Below are 15,547 nucleotides of genomic sequence, written 5' to 3' on the forward strand. Positions count from 1 at the left end.
GATCTAGATCTAGCGGTTAGATTTTATCCCTTAAACCACTGGTCAAAGAGAATGCTTCCATCTCAGAGAGTTTTGTTAGTATAAAAAAAAAAAAAAAAAAAAAGAAGAATCTGTGCAAGATACTGCTGAGAAAATTGTCACTCAATTTGTAGTGCAACCACTTATCCATGTACAGCCCACCAAGCTCCATATAACTCATTAACAATAAGCCCCAGATAACAGTCAAAGAATGCACTATGCTCTCCCTCACCATTTAGTAATTTTTATTTTTATGAGAATTAAGACAAGTACTTTGCCTGTAGGGACAATTCAATCTTACATTTAATATACAAAGGCATGGTAAATGGCTCATTGACTTGTGTGACTTGTATCAGAGGACTAAGTCATATTTTATAATGACTTTGCCTATTTTCTCTTCTACAGTTGCATATCTTACAAAAGAACATCTTCAGACATATTCCTTACGTGGAATTGCACAACAATGAAAACTGGAACTGAATGAACACTTATGTCAGACAACTTACACCCTTGATGTGTGAAAAAAATAAAAAATGCAGTGCTTTCCTGTGACTCTAATGGAGATTCTAGCAGAGTTGGAGTGAGAAATGAAAAAGCAGAACCATATTTAAACCTCTACAAAAACAAAACCAAGTCAAAAAACACCAAGATGTAAAGAGTGTAAAGTATGCTCTACAACAGAGGCTTCAAGCCCGTTGGCCTTGTGTGCTCTGAATGAGCAGGGACATGATTTAGTGCTCAGGATATGATTTAGCTGTAGGTTGTTAGAGTTGGGGTAGTATAGTTAGGTTGCATTTGGACTGGATGATCTTGATGGTCTTTTCCAACCTCAGCAATTCTACAATTCTGAGTTAGATAGTCTATCTACAGCAAGCTGCAGATTTTGCTTTGACAGTCATGCCATCATTCCTCAATAAAAAAAGGAGGGGGGTAAAATGTACTGGTCTATGAAATTCAGTGCAGCCTTCTCGTAAATAGTTAAGATCAACAAGGCATTATTCAATACACTTACAGTCCAGATTCCATACTAGTGAATCTCATTCAGAGGTACACATGCAACAAGAAACAGTCTTACATGTTTAGAAAGCCTACCAGGATTTTAGTTTTAACTGCTACTCACAGTGAAAATACAAAGGGCAAGAATCTATGCTTACGAAGTGTTTAAACCAATATTCTTAGGCCATATAGCAATGAAATTCCCCGTGGTTTCCAGGGGCTACAGGCATGAACAACACTTAAGGAATGTTAAGTATATTGAACGTACTATTTCAGCAGACATCTGAAATAAAATTCCATAGGCCAGCTTTTCCACTGGAAGGAAAAACAGATTTTCAGAGGGAAAACAGTATTTTAGGAAAGAAGTCTTCACCTGGTTAACACAGAACACCACCACATTTCTTGAAAAACAGACCATTAGCTATCCTTTTAGCAGCTGCAACTCCTAACTAGACTTTAAAAAACAGTAATTCCACATTATATGTTGTAAACTATTCCTCGCGATTTTCCGTGTCAATTTCATTGTGCAGAGAATCATAACCTTCTTTTTATTTTTTCTGAGTCTTTTAAAAACCCTTTCAGGAAAAGGCAATGTATAGAACTGCTTAATTACTCAGGCTTAAAAGCTGATCAGAGCAAAATGTAATCCATCATCAAAAGCAAAAATATCACAAAATGACAGGATATTGAAGCTCTCTGGCTAGCCCACTCCCCCCACAGGAGCAGGTCTAGCCAGAACAAGTTGCTTGCAGCCCTATTCAGCCCCATTCTGGATACCTCCAAGGACAGCCATTCTCCAGCCTCCCTGGGCACTTGATCTAGTTTTTGACCACCCTCGTGGTGAAAAAAAAATTCCTAATAGCTACCTGGCGTTTCCTATATTCCAGTTGGCATCTGTTGTAGCATTTCTTGTCACCATAGTTTTCTGAGAAAAATCTGACTGTCAGTACCCTGAAACAACGTGGTTTGTGAGAGCAGTAAGGTCCCTTTGCAGCTTTCCCTTCTCCAGGCTGAAGAAAGCCTCTCTCTGTACACTATACACCATCCCTGATCAGCTTGGTGGCCCTCCACAGGGCCCATCAATGTGTCATGCCCTCACTCTGGAGTGCCCAGAACTCAAAAGGCTACCACATATTCAATATGATACATGAATGACACATACATATGCACACGTGTACACATACATGTATATGGAGAGGAGAGGGAAATAATTTGCATTACAAAGTGTACTGCTTTTTGATTAGACCTTCATTTTTAGGCCCCCATAACTTATATTCAATTGTTGTCAATAGAAATTTAAATGTGAGAATACTTAAAGTAACTTATTCAAGTTAAAGTTATCTGAGGAAAAAAAAGAGAAGTAGGTAGCTATGGTTGTTAAACTGTGGACAAATATAATTCTGGGTGAAAAGTCATACACACTGTCATTGTTTTTCCCAGTTGAAGGAAGGAAGGTGGAAGTCAGATTTTGAAAATGCTCAAATTATTTAAGAAATTACTAAGTGTTTGGGAAATCAGCATTAATCACACCATTACTCCAGAGCATCCACAGTGAACGTTATAGTTACCACACATAATAGTAACAAGTTTTGGTTTTGTTTAACATGGACTTCACGAGAAAAAAAAAAAAAAAAAAAACCAAGAAACTTCTAGAGGTTTTACTTGAAGAGATGTGTCTGTTGTTTTGTTCCCCCCCCCCATTTGCTTATAATCCATGCATCATTTCCATTAATTACAAGGGTGCCAGAATAATACTGCAGACATTTGCAGAGGTGCTTAAGATGGTACTGCATTTTCTAGAGGCAGAACTCAGGCTTCTGCATATTTTCTTCATTTATTTCTCTCTTCAAATGCTTTTTCTATTTCTGGATAAACCAGTAATCTAATCTTCATTCACTTTAGAAATAAAAGACTTCTAAAGAATATTGCAACTTGCCTGGATATTTATTAATGACTGTTCTTGTTCCATGATTATACAAAGACTGTTTGCACAAAGAAGTCTCACTGGCTTGAGTTAAATACAATATAACGGAACGTATTTAGGTCAGTAGAAAATCCTGTTGGAATCCTTTGTATAATCTTAAATCTTTAGCTATATAAACTTTAAATACTTTTCTGAAATAAAAGCAGTGTCAACACAAAAACTTATGCTAAAATAACAAAAGCTATTTTTAAGGGCAAATTCTCTCCACATAGTTTTATTTTCAGAGAAGGAAGCCCCATATTTGGAAGGAAACACTTCTTCCTACTACTAAAGCTGTACAGCTGTAACCAATTGCTCCATGAGAGTGCAACCTGATTGCTTCCTTTTGTCTGAAATGAAATTCAAAGAAACAGCTTCAGCTGTAGGTGAATTAAATTTCTCTTTATAGACAGTGATTTTTTTTTTTTTGCTTCTTGTTTAAATGGCTTTTGGATCATGAAGTTCTATAATCAGAGAAATTGAAAGTAGGTTCTCAAATACACAATGTCTAAGGTGTGTTTTGTCTGTATTTGACAACAAACAAGCCTAATTCAACAAAATATTTTCGTATTATTTATATAAATTTATTCATATGTACACATAAGTTTTACCCCTATTCTTTTTCTTCTATAGAACCACAGCACTGCTATTTGTTTTAATTTGTCCAGGCTCTGGCATTACTGAGGCCATCTAATAGGATTATTTTTTGACTCTAGTTGGTGCTGTGAGAAGGAGCAAAGCAACATTCTGCAGCTCAGAATCAAAAGCCATGATCCTCTCTCTCTCTGTTAGGCTAAATGGCAGCTTTAACCTTGAAGCATCGTGCTTTTGAACATCCTTGGTGCCACACTAAACAAATAAGAAAACCTACCGAAAACTCTATCAAAGAAGAACGTAAGCATCTATATATATGCTCTCATAAATATAATATATATTATATATATATTATATAATATATATATTACATATATAAAATATATATTGTATATAACACACATATAATATATATATAAATAAAAAAATATAAAAACTGTATAATCAAAGAATTTTAGGATGTTATAATCACAAAATAAACAAGAGAGTTAGGCAAAGCAGACTACGATAACAAAAGAGAATAAATAGAAAGCTTACCCCTATCCTGGGCTCTCTCAAAAACACCAGCAAAGGCAATCTCCAGAAGAGATCCTTCCCCACTGGTAGCCAGCTCTTAAATAGGTCTAGGAGGGCTGGAGCCTGGATCCAACCCTTCTGGCAGCACAGGTGAATTGCCTTCACCTGTGCTCCCATGGCTGACTCATGGCTCGCCTCAGGTGATCAATCAGAGGTTCAGGCCATGACTCAGCAGTTCCCATACATAAAAACTGACTTGGCAAAATTTCTGGAACCCCAAACCTCAAATCTGTGCTGAAGTAGCATTCAGCTCCTATAGGCAAGGATGAAAAGGTTGTCCTTGAATATAACAACCTTGGTCTATTAAAGAAAAAATAAAAACAACAAACACACAAGAGGAAGAAGATGCAATGGCCAATGGTTCTAAAGAAGACTGGCTGTTCATAGCTCTTCCCTTACACTACTCATTATCAACCTATATTGAATTCATAGACCCAAGGAAATCTTTGTGCTACCTCTAACCAATCCAAAGAAAATAACCAAGAAAAAGCAAAGCTTTCATCTATGCCTCTATTTAAAAGCTTTACAGGGTCTGCCAATACATATTAAAAAAAAAAAAAACAAAAAACCAACACTTGATAACTGCTCTAAGCAGTTGGGTGTAAACACAATTTACTCTGATTCTCATGAGTTAACATCTCAGCAAAGCAGAACTCTGGTCATTTAGTTTTATAGATCACAACCAATAGCTGAAAATTAGTCCAGGATCCAGAAAGCAGACAATTCAGGACCATAAGGAAGATTTCTAAGGTGAATAGGAAAGCAAATCTCTCATTTATTTTATACAGTAGCCTCAACCTCTCTTTGAGATAAAGTTTCATAGCAGAGAAGTCTATGACCAGTGCGCATAGCAGGCTGCTGAACTAAACAAATCTACTTATAACACTTACACAACCTTCTTCACACTAGCCATCTGCTCTCCTTTGCACTGGGTCCTCTGTCCCATTAGCTCATCTTAAGAAACAATGAGATTGCCCAGAAGCAATATATACAATCTAGACACCCTTAAACAGGCAGCATTTATCTCTGCTGAGATAAACGAGAGGAAAGGATGAACAGCTCAGAGTATAACAGTGTAGTCCAAGCCTTCTGAAGACAATAAAATTGAAATCTTCTCTTCTAGTGGTTGTACTACTTGGCTCTTGCCATGACAAAGTCACAACTGTTTGTCCTCATTCATCCTGGACGCTTTCTTCCACAGCTGATAGAGCGCACTGAGTAAAAAAGAAACTGAATGTGTACTCTCTAGTGACCACATATATGCATGGAGGGAAACAAGCAAGTATTGCATGAAACTCACTGAGAAAACAAACTTTGGCAACTGGAAATACTCAGCAAGGTATCATCAGCAAGAATCATCTAAAGGATACTTCATTCATATCATTTAGCAAAGAAAACAAGACCATTTTGCAATCCAAGATAGTGAGGGGCTCAGCACAGATCTAAATCACCTCCAGAAGGAGATAGTAACGTATTCCTACTCTACTCACAGCTCACTAATCAGAACAATATGGGTCAAGCAGCACTGTGGCTAAAAGACAAAATGATAATTGCCCCCACACAGCATTAAAACTGAAATGAAAAAACACTGGGAAAAGTGTGGTAACAACAAGAGCATTGGGTAATAATTGCAAGATTTTCACCAGTAAGTAAGGAAACAGTGTGCTTTTCAAGTAAAATTCAGAGTTTACGGCCCTTAACAAAACTCTGACACCTACTGTGTCATTAACAGACAACACTTCTCTATACAGTTCTAGAAGTAAAAATGAGATAAGTCATAAGCATCATAAGAGGACATCAGAAGTGTTCCCAAAATGTATGTTATTCTATTGAAAAATTCCAGTAATGAGGATGTGCCCTTCTTGGCACTTCTGCTTCTCCTTCACAAGTAAATAGATCTGACAGAACTGAACAACATCACTCACAGAGAAAGAGGCAGCTCTCCTTTAGTGAGGGACAGTGTAACAATTTGGATGAGAAACACTGCTCTGGACTGACCTAACCTGTCCAGCAAAATGAAATCTGTTAACTACGGTTATGCAGATGCTGTGGTGACAGCATTAACATCCCTGTTTGTATTTGCCAAGTCTGGCCGAATGATTCCAGGAATAGATGCAGCCTAGAGCTTTCTACAAGAGGTACCTCATACCTGAAAATAACCTACTGAAGGCAAAGTCTGCTTTATAAAGTGAAGACAGGCACTGGGCAACTAAATAATTTCAGTAGTTTTCAAGTCCTTACCCTCAATAAGCTCCTTAAAACTGTCACATCAATTGCTCCTAACTGGATCAGTGATAATAATAACAAAAACAAAAAAAAAAGCATTTCATTTTCTTCCATTTGATGTACCTATCTGCATCTCCTGTAGACCAAAGAGCTGCCCTCCATTTTGGTTTTGACATGTCCTAGCTTATGGAGGTTACAAACTTATGTTTTTGTGATTCTATGCTCTCAAAAGCTAAGTTGAGCCACCACCATAGCTGTTTAAGATCAAAGGAGCAAAGACAGCCACTGCAGAACTGGGGATGTTGCCTGAGTACTAACAACCCTTTAAACGTTTATCAAACACAGAGGAAAGAGGAAAACATATTTGGCTCCTGTTTTCTCAAGCAGCAGAAATAAAGAAAACCTGAACAAAAGTAAAACAAAGTGAATCATAAATTCCCCAATGCTGACCTTTAAAGTTTGACACTGCAGCTCAGAAAACATTAATGTGGAGAAGCAGCTGTGAACTGCCTATAAATCCATTTAGGTGTGGAACCCCTCTGACTTCAGCTGGGCTTGGTTAAGAGAAGGGGGAAACGCAATCCATCTGCTTTCTATGATCAGGGCATGAATGGAAACACTGCAGTGGGATGGTTTGGTATGGCCACATTTTCACATCAGCCTGAGGAAACCTTCTCTTTCCTTCAAAATCCTACCTTAAATGAAATCCTAAATGAAGTCAGTTCAGACAGCCTTAACAAGTTTGTGATCATCTCAGCTGAAAGATTCCTCCTACTATACACAACATACTAAGTTTACAGAGTTTATTACTGTTTTGTACATTAAAAAAAAAATACTCATTTTCTATTAGTATATTGAAAAAAATCATTTCAGGTTCAAAATCTGGGACACAATACTTGTGTATACTTCTAAGACAGCACAAGGTTAGCATGTAGTTTCTCAAGCAGCAACTAAACCAGTGGAAAATAAAGTGAGAACCTGTCAATGCCTTTGAGTACATTTTTACTATCATCACAAGGAGCCACAGTGCACCTGTTAAACATGTAAAAGGCCCCTAATTCTACTCTTCCATAGATCCACACATCCCTACACACAAACCTATACAAAGGGAAATACTGAAAATAAAAGTAGAACAAAGAATTCTCACATGTATGCATTGGTGAACCACTTTCAGAGAAAAAAAAAAAAAAAAAAAACAATTTTTATTGAGCTCAAGTTGTTTTGTTGTCCCCCCCCCATTGGTGAGACTCTGGGTGTTCAAGTTATATGCTGAAAGACAGTTTGGAAGAGAAAATAAACACAAGTAACCTGAGTACAAACCAAGTAGGAGCTCTCGTCAGTAAAGAAAAAAAAAAATCTGTTCTGTTTTGTCCCTCCTCAGAAGAAACACAGGAATAAGGATTCTTGTTCCATTATTGCCTTTGTGGGGCTGGCCATGGTCTAGTTACAGCTACATACACAGAAACAGGGGAAAATAACCAAAGACACTGGGACTTTTACCTGCAGATATACACAGACATTATTACAAAGATATATTTCCATTGAGACTTATGTAAGAAAGATACTAAAAATGAGTAGGGCTATTGAGATACACCATTTTTCCTTCTAGAAGACTAAGTATCTCTATATCTACCAAATATTACTTCTTTCACATACCATAGTTTGAAAAAGTCATTATTGGAAAGTCAGTAAATTGCTTTGGTTGAAATAAGGTGAATTTGAATCTTTTTTCAGTCCTTCCTTCATTAAGAGCTCTTGACATCTAATGGAGAGGCATGTCAGCTTCTTCTGTGTAAGATAACAAAACTCAGATGAGGTTCTGAAGGGTGAGTAATGTCCAAGTTTGTTTCCAAATACTGCATTATGCACAGGCATTTTTTGTTTGTTTGTTTACAAAACAGACCCATGACTTTCTGAGACTGTGATGAGCACTTGTTTATGTAAAGCAGGAGCTTCTGCAGCTGTTTACAGATGAAATTATGCAAAGCACTGTATACCTAAAATTACATTCCAGACAGTGGGTATACACAAGTCAGAACATACATTCAGTGAGTGGGGTTTCAAAGTAATTAAACATCTCCCAGCTTCAAACCCTTATACATTGTTAGGCAAATGAAGAAAAGGATATATGATATAAAACATGTGAAATGTATTGGAGGAATTCTGAATCCTTCCCAACTGTGCACTCCAGTGAGGTAAAAGGGGGAATCCTTCAGCCTTTGTGGCAATGAGAATTCATGTTTTCTTTGATATGGAGTTGTATGCCTTCCCAAATACAGCAGACAACAAATACTCTTTGAGGAGATAGCAGAGCCCTATTCTTGATCATCTCTCCCCTTCCATGTTTCTCTCACATAAAACTCGTCACACATTTTCTCTCCATTTCTTTTAATTTTTTCTTAATATTTTATTACTGACTCAAGAGTTTCTTCAGTTTGGATTTTTTGTGCAGCACCATTTTAACACTCCCTTTTAGTATCTCAGAGACGCTAGTTCTCTTACTGCTGTTCAGTATCTACTTCTAGTGATGCGATGCATTTGCAGATACAAAGAGGTGATTCAAAGTAAACCTTACATAGCAATCTGCTAGATGTAGAGCCAAGTCTGTCTGTAAATGATATAACAGAACCACATCATAGAATTGTTTGAGTTGGAAGGGACCCTTAAAGGCCATCTAGTCCAACTCCCCTGCAATGAACAGACACCTACAGCCAGATTAGGATGCTTAGAGCCCCATTCAGCCTGACCTTGAATGTCTCCAGTGATGCATGCACCGCTTTTCTGGACAACCAGAAACAACAGTGCTTCACTACCTTTATAAAAACTTCTTCCTTATAGCCAGTCTGAAGATTACTGGAAAATCATAAATTTTCACTAATAGATCAGTGATAGATGAGTTCAGTGGTAGAGACTTTCAGACCCCATGATAAACAAAAGATGGAACAGAAGGAAGATGAGCACATCATTTGTATTGCTGATTTAAGCTGCCACAAGAAATACATGCTTATTTGACAGTGATAGTGGTAATTATGATTTGTAATACTTGCAATATCCCAATTCACAACATTCTTGAAGCTGAGCTTCTGACAGTGTTTCTCACAGGAGATTTTTTTTTTGGATGTTTACTAAGGTAGAGTTTTCTTTTATTTGAAAATTGATCTTTTCTGAACAATGCCCTGTGTATTAACTTTCCAGTGCCATCAGGCTCTATACTCAATAAGCGTGAAACCTCCTGTTAACAAAGTTATCTGTCTTTCTACTCTTAGAGACAGCAGGCCATCCCTAGTGTTATAAGTTGAATTCACATCAAAGCTTTCTTCTCCCTAACCTAATTTAAGGATGTCAGAAAAACAAGCCTTTTAAGAAAAGGAGAAATTCCCTATGCAATTGCTTGCACTCCCGCTCATACACAGAGGATTCTCTGACCCTCTGTACTTCTGAGGATTTTTGTTGGAATCTATGCCTTGGTGCAGAATTTTCTGTATTGCTGGTATTCTTGGCTCCATGAAGAATTTTTTAAATGGGAAATTCTCAGGCTAAACAGAAGGGAGTCTGTGCTGAACTTGGAGGCTCTAAAATACACAACTTTCTGTGAGGAGATCCAGAAATGAAGGATCTGGGGTTTATTAGCTAAATTTTGATCTGGGGCAGAGGAACAGGAAGGAAAAATGGGAGATGGCACTAAGCTCCTACTATGCTTCATGCCTTTGCAGATCACTGATGCTGACAGAACAGCCTTAGGAATGCTTTAAATCATCCTGTAACTACAGCATCATAAATGATCTTCAGGGTCAGAGGGTAGGGGAGTTTGATGTTGTCAGTTGCGATGACACTTTCACTCCCAAGAAAAGAAAACAAGGAAAAGCTTATTCTAACTTACAACTACTTTGGTGAAAATTATACTATAATTTTGATGCATTTTGGGATGAAAGTTTTTTCTGACTGACTTCGTAAGTTAATGTCAGTAGATGTCATAAAGTCAGCTACAAGTTGGGTCCTCAGTTTAGGAACTGGAACAGGTAAGAAATTCAGAATGCGCTTTTGAGACGCTGTGAAAACTATTTAACAGGAAGTTTCGCTACATACTATTAGATTTAATTAAATGACAAGTTAAGCTTTCATTGAGATAGACTTACAAAATTGCTATTTCTTTAACTGTTTTTTTTTTTTTCCTCTTTTTAATGTGTGTGTTCACTGTCTCTGATGTTCTGAAAAAAAGTTTTAGAAGTGTGCTCCTCCTCTGGGTTGTAGCAAAATAGAGTAGGTTATTCAATACCCATCTCATTGCAAGTTTTTTTGTTTTTTGGTTTTTTTTTTTTTTTGGTTTTTTTTCTAAAACAAAAAAAGACCACTGAAACAGCTTGTTTTTCACAATTCCAAGGCAAGCTAACACTGTAACTGTAGTTTATGGTATAACATCATAGAAGTTGCAGATTTCCTGAATTAGTCAAAACAAGAGGATTCCTTTTTTCCTAGGATGCTGGTAACTGAAAGTAGAAAGGCAGCTTTGATCTCCTATTTATCTGAAGATTTGTCCTTCTGAAATTGTGGAAGCCTCTCAAGTTCAACTAAGCAGGATTTCTATCTATTGTTTTGGGGCATCTGGAACTAGTGGGGAATACAGTGCTTTCCCAGCTTCACATTTTATTTTTCCATTGCACCCTGAAGCTACACAGTGCACTGCCAAGAGAAAACTAATTCAGCAGTATAAATTAAAAATAGGATTCTCGTGACACAAAATGCATAAATGTTTTACTTGTATAATGATTTTGCAGCAGTGATATGTCTCCATTATGAATTCTTCCCAACTTGTGAGATGCATCTCACATTGCCAGCGTGCACAGGTAGAGAGAAATAAAATGGTAAAAACTCACATTGAGAAATTAATGAGTGATGCTTTAGGGAAGAGTGCTGGCAACATTTCTTTGTTATATCCAGTTATCCTTGAACTATTTTTCTTTAGAAAAAAACCCTAAGTAAATGTTTCAAGTATGACTTAAAGACTGTAACAATCAGGGCCACATTAAGACTATAAATTTTAAGAAGTTTCACATCATTCTTGTGCAAGTCATAACAATGTTCTCAGTAATGCCTCACTATTAGAAATGCAGCTAAAACCTAGTACTTTAAATAAATAATACTGTAAATAAAACTCTGAACTAAGTATTATGATTTTCTTATTATTTAGTTGGGGGTGAAATATCTTTAACAGAAGCTTTATCACCCTCAGGATGCCACAGACAAAGCTACCAAGAGCCTCCAGTTCCTACCTCTAGCTGTCCAGAGAGCACTAGGACAGAACAATCCAGGATTCAGAACATTGTGAACAGATGGCAGCAACCTACCCTCAGATAAGGCCCAGCAGTTACACTCCAGCAGTTATTACCACAATTTAATAACATTTTTACATTAGTAAAAACTCATTATCAGAAAGACCAGCAGTAAGAACGCCAACTTTTGGATGCCCCGTCCCTAGAGGTGCTCAAGGCTAGAGTGGATGATAGAGACCAGGCCCTGGGCAGCCTGGTCTAATATTAAATGAGGAGGTTGGTGGCCCTGCCTGTGGCACAGTGGGTCCTTGAGGTCTCTTCCAACCCTGGCCATTCTATGATACTGTAAGAGATAGAACACCCAGGGAGAAAAGGAACACCAAACCAAGACTGCAAACCATAATTTTAATGAAGATAACAACAAAATCACCCAAGCATGTTTCTTTATCACAACTGACTTTACATGAAGCACACTTAAAGGTATGACATTAGTGAAGAACAGATGCAGACCTGGGGTATGCATTTACCAGCAGGTAATCAGATGATCTAGCAATCTACTCAGCCTCATAAGGCCTGAATAGCAGCACAGTCTTTCCTCACCTGCACTCTGCTCTCAGCTGTGTGCAAGATTCTGCCTAAGCAGAAGTAACTGCTGAACCAAGGGTCTTAGTGGCCTTCAAATTAGCTTCAAAAATAAATAAAGCAGGGCCTATCAGCCACTTAAGCTTTTTTTTCAGCTCCATTTATTTAAAGTATCCTTTCAGATAGCTATTATCACCCCTGAAATAGATTTACCCAGCAATTAGCTGTAGCTTGACAAATCATTTGGGTCCAATTTGCATTTATTTCTCCCACAGAACAAAACAACAAGGGACTAAGTTCCACGTTCCTTTAGTTTGTTCCGTGAATACTGTTGTTTCTATCCCAGTAGAGCTTGAATAAGAAAATGATTATTGATAACAAAGGACCTTAAGGTAGACTGGATTTGGGAAGTGATCTAGTCTGTTAAAAATGATTCAACCTCCCAGATGACAGAATTGTTTGAGATGTAAGGGAATTCATTTAGGGATTAAAGGTCACCTATTGCAACTCCCCAGCAGTGAACAGGGGCACCCACAACCAGATGAGGTTGCACAGAGCCCTGTCCAGCCTGACCTTGAACGTCTCCAGGGATGGGGTGTACACCACCTCTCCAGTCAACTAACTCTGGTGCCTCACCACCCTCACTATAAAAAGCTTCTTCCTTACATCCAACCTAAGTCTCCTCTTTTTTAGTCTGAAACCATTTCTCTTTTTCCTCTCACAACTCTCTTGTCCCAAATGCTTAAATCATAGGAGAAAAAAATGAAGTGGTTTAACTATTAACTTTCTAGCAAAGCACTATAGCTGAATATCTACAAACTCAGGCCCTATAGAGTAGGGGGAAGTAGCAGGAAAAATATACCTACTTGAATCCTTACTCTGTGGGATACTGAGTAGCTCCCAACTCTCCAGCTTAACTGCTGCAAGAGCTAAGTACTCTCCCTAGCTCAGAAGGTTTCAAAAATCCAAAGAATTTAACAAGCAAGAAATGAAAACAGACCTACAGCTAACCAACTGAGTTAACACATCAGAAAGCAATTGTGACATCTATTATAAGCAGGTGGCTAACCTTGGATGTTTACTATCCCTGCCTATAGCAGGGGGCTGGATCTAGATGATCTTAAAGGTTCCTTCCAACCCAAACCATTCTGATTACTCAGTTGCTATGAGCCTACTCTGACTTCTTTGTAGGCAGCAAGCGTTCTGTTAACAGGTATTAAAAGTTACTGACACCAACCTAACATCCACCATAGTATTGGTTCATAATAGACTTTATTCACACACCTGTTGAACATAGTATTCCAGCCCCATGAAATTCTCACATTTAATACAAATTCAAGTTAATCTTGATTCCCTGATTTAGGAATATTCTTTGATTTACGCTGGCTGGTTTATGTTGAGGTAGTGCCTCTTAATGGGCAAACAAGTACAAAATCTGCAGTCCTGACCTTATTAACAACGTAAAGAATCCATGCTTACCAAAAACACTACAGATTTAAAAAGGCCTACTTGTTTAACTAAACCAGGCAGCTTCCAGTACAGCAGTTTATTGTGGAAGATACTCCTTACCATATTAACTCTTCCTTCTCATACACTAATTATTGCTTTATGCCTTGATCACATGGGCACATACTCAATTTCACAGCATTATTCCCAATGACATCTCACACGGTGTAAAGTTGCAGGACCACAGTCTTACCCAAGAACAATTCCTTTGCCAAGTTAACTTTAAGTAACAAAGTTTCTCTGATAACAGATAATGGAAAATTAAAATAATATTTACTTACAAAGTACTTATTCTCAAACCAGGTGGATCAAGTGAGATGTCTGACATCAAACACTTCTGTATTATTCCTTCCCCCCCCTCAAAAAAAAAAAAAAAAAAAAAAACAACCAACAAAAACACACATTCACAAAATGCCTAACAGCACCCATTTCCCAATGCTCTAGGCCACAGTTTGCCCTCATAACACAATGGAAAGCACTGTGATAACAGCAGCAAGATCCCAGATTGCTACAACACTCAGCTACAACAGCAGCAAACACAGAAACAAAAGGAAAAAACTACATACCTTCAAAAAGCCTCAGGTACACAGTGATCTCCAGAGAGATACCCTTCCCTTCCCTGCCAACCCTTAAATGAGGTCTGGGAAGGGGTGGATCCTGGCTCTAGCCTTTCCAGTCACTCAAATGCATTGCTTGCACCTGAGCTCTCCTGGATTGGCCCTGCCTTCCTACCAGGTGCTCAATCACTGGTTCAAGCTGTCAGCTAGCATTTTCACTGCAGCCCTCAACCCTGACAACATTCTGAGGACCACTGTGTATCTGCTACCTATTTCCACCCTCACCCCCTAAAAGTGGTTCCATATTGTTAGCAGTTCTGTGGTTCAAAGTCTATCTGCAAACTTTGCTTGCAAACTCTATGATTGAAGTAAAAGTGGTTTTCAATGTGGTGGTTTTTCAATAGTGGTTGCATTTGTACTATAAGAAAACATTAAGAAAAATACATTTAGAAGAGAGGAAATATCACAAAATGTATGTAAAAGTATGTGAAAAAAAATGAACGTAAAAGAAAAAGACTAACCCAACTTAAAGGACAAAGCTTATTTTGTCACCACCACTGACAGGCTCTGTGATACATAGGACACTGTTAAGTTAAACCGGGATGATTATTCACACTTTTGTGTTGTTTGGAAGTGGGCAAATGCTTATTTTCCATCCACTGACCATACTACTGCATTTTCAGGCTCGGCTACTCTTCAGCTACTGCAGCGTCAGGAACATCCCCACCTGCAATACAGTTAACAAAACAAATGTGGGTTCTATTTCTTCTTATACATACGCCTAATTTTATAGTGCTGAGAACAGTCTGAGGTCGTTAACTGTCAGCAGGATCAGTGCAATTATTTATGTCTATACAATCAACAGAGCTCTATGCAGATTTTGAGGCTTTTTTTTTAGTCACACTTTTGCTCCAAGTAATTAATAACATTGTAGGGCTGTATAAATATAGATGAAGATGATAACAGAACTGGAGTGGGGCAAAAAAAAAAAAACAAAAAAAAAACTTTCCTGACAAGCACGGTCACTTTTTTTTTTTTCCTTTTAATTTTAAATAAAGCTGTCTGTGAATTTGAGCCTAGGGAGACCTTCATTAAAATCAATTAATCAGCCAGCCTCTCAGCTGAACAGCTTTCCGGAGACAAAGTCAAAATAGGTTTCAGGAGCGCGGTGCGGTCCCCCTGCACTCTCCGAGCCCGCGGGCCGTGCCGCGCCGTGACGTTCCAGCGCTGCCCCCGGGCACCTCGCTGCCCGCCGAGGC

The sequence above is a fragment of the Tetrao urogallus genome, assembly GCF_951394365.1.
Source record: "Tetrao urogallus genome assembly, chromosome: 7".
Classification (NCBI taxonomy): Eukaryota; Metazoa; Chordata; class Aves; order Galliformes; family Phasianidae; genus Tetrao; species Tetrao urogallus.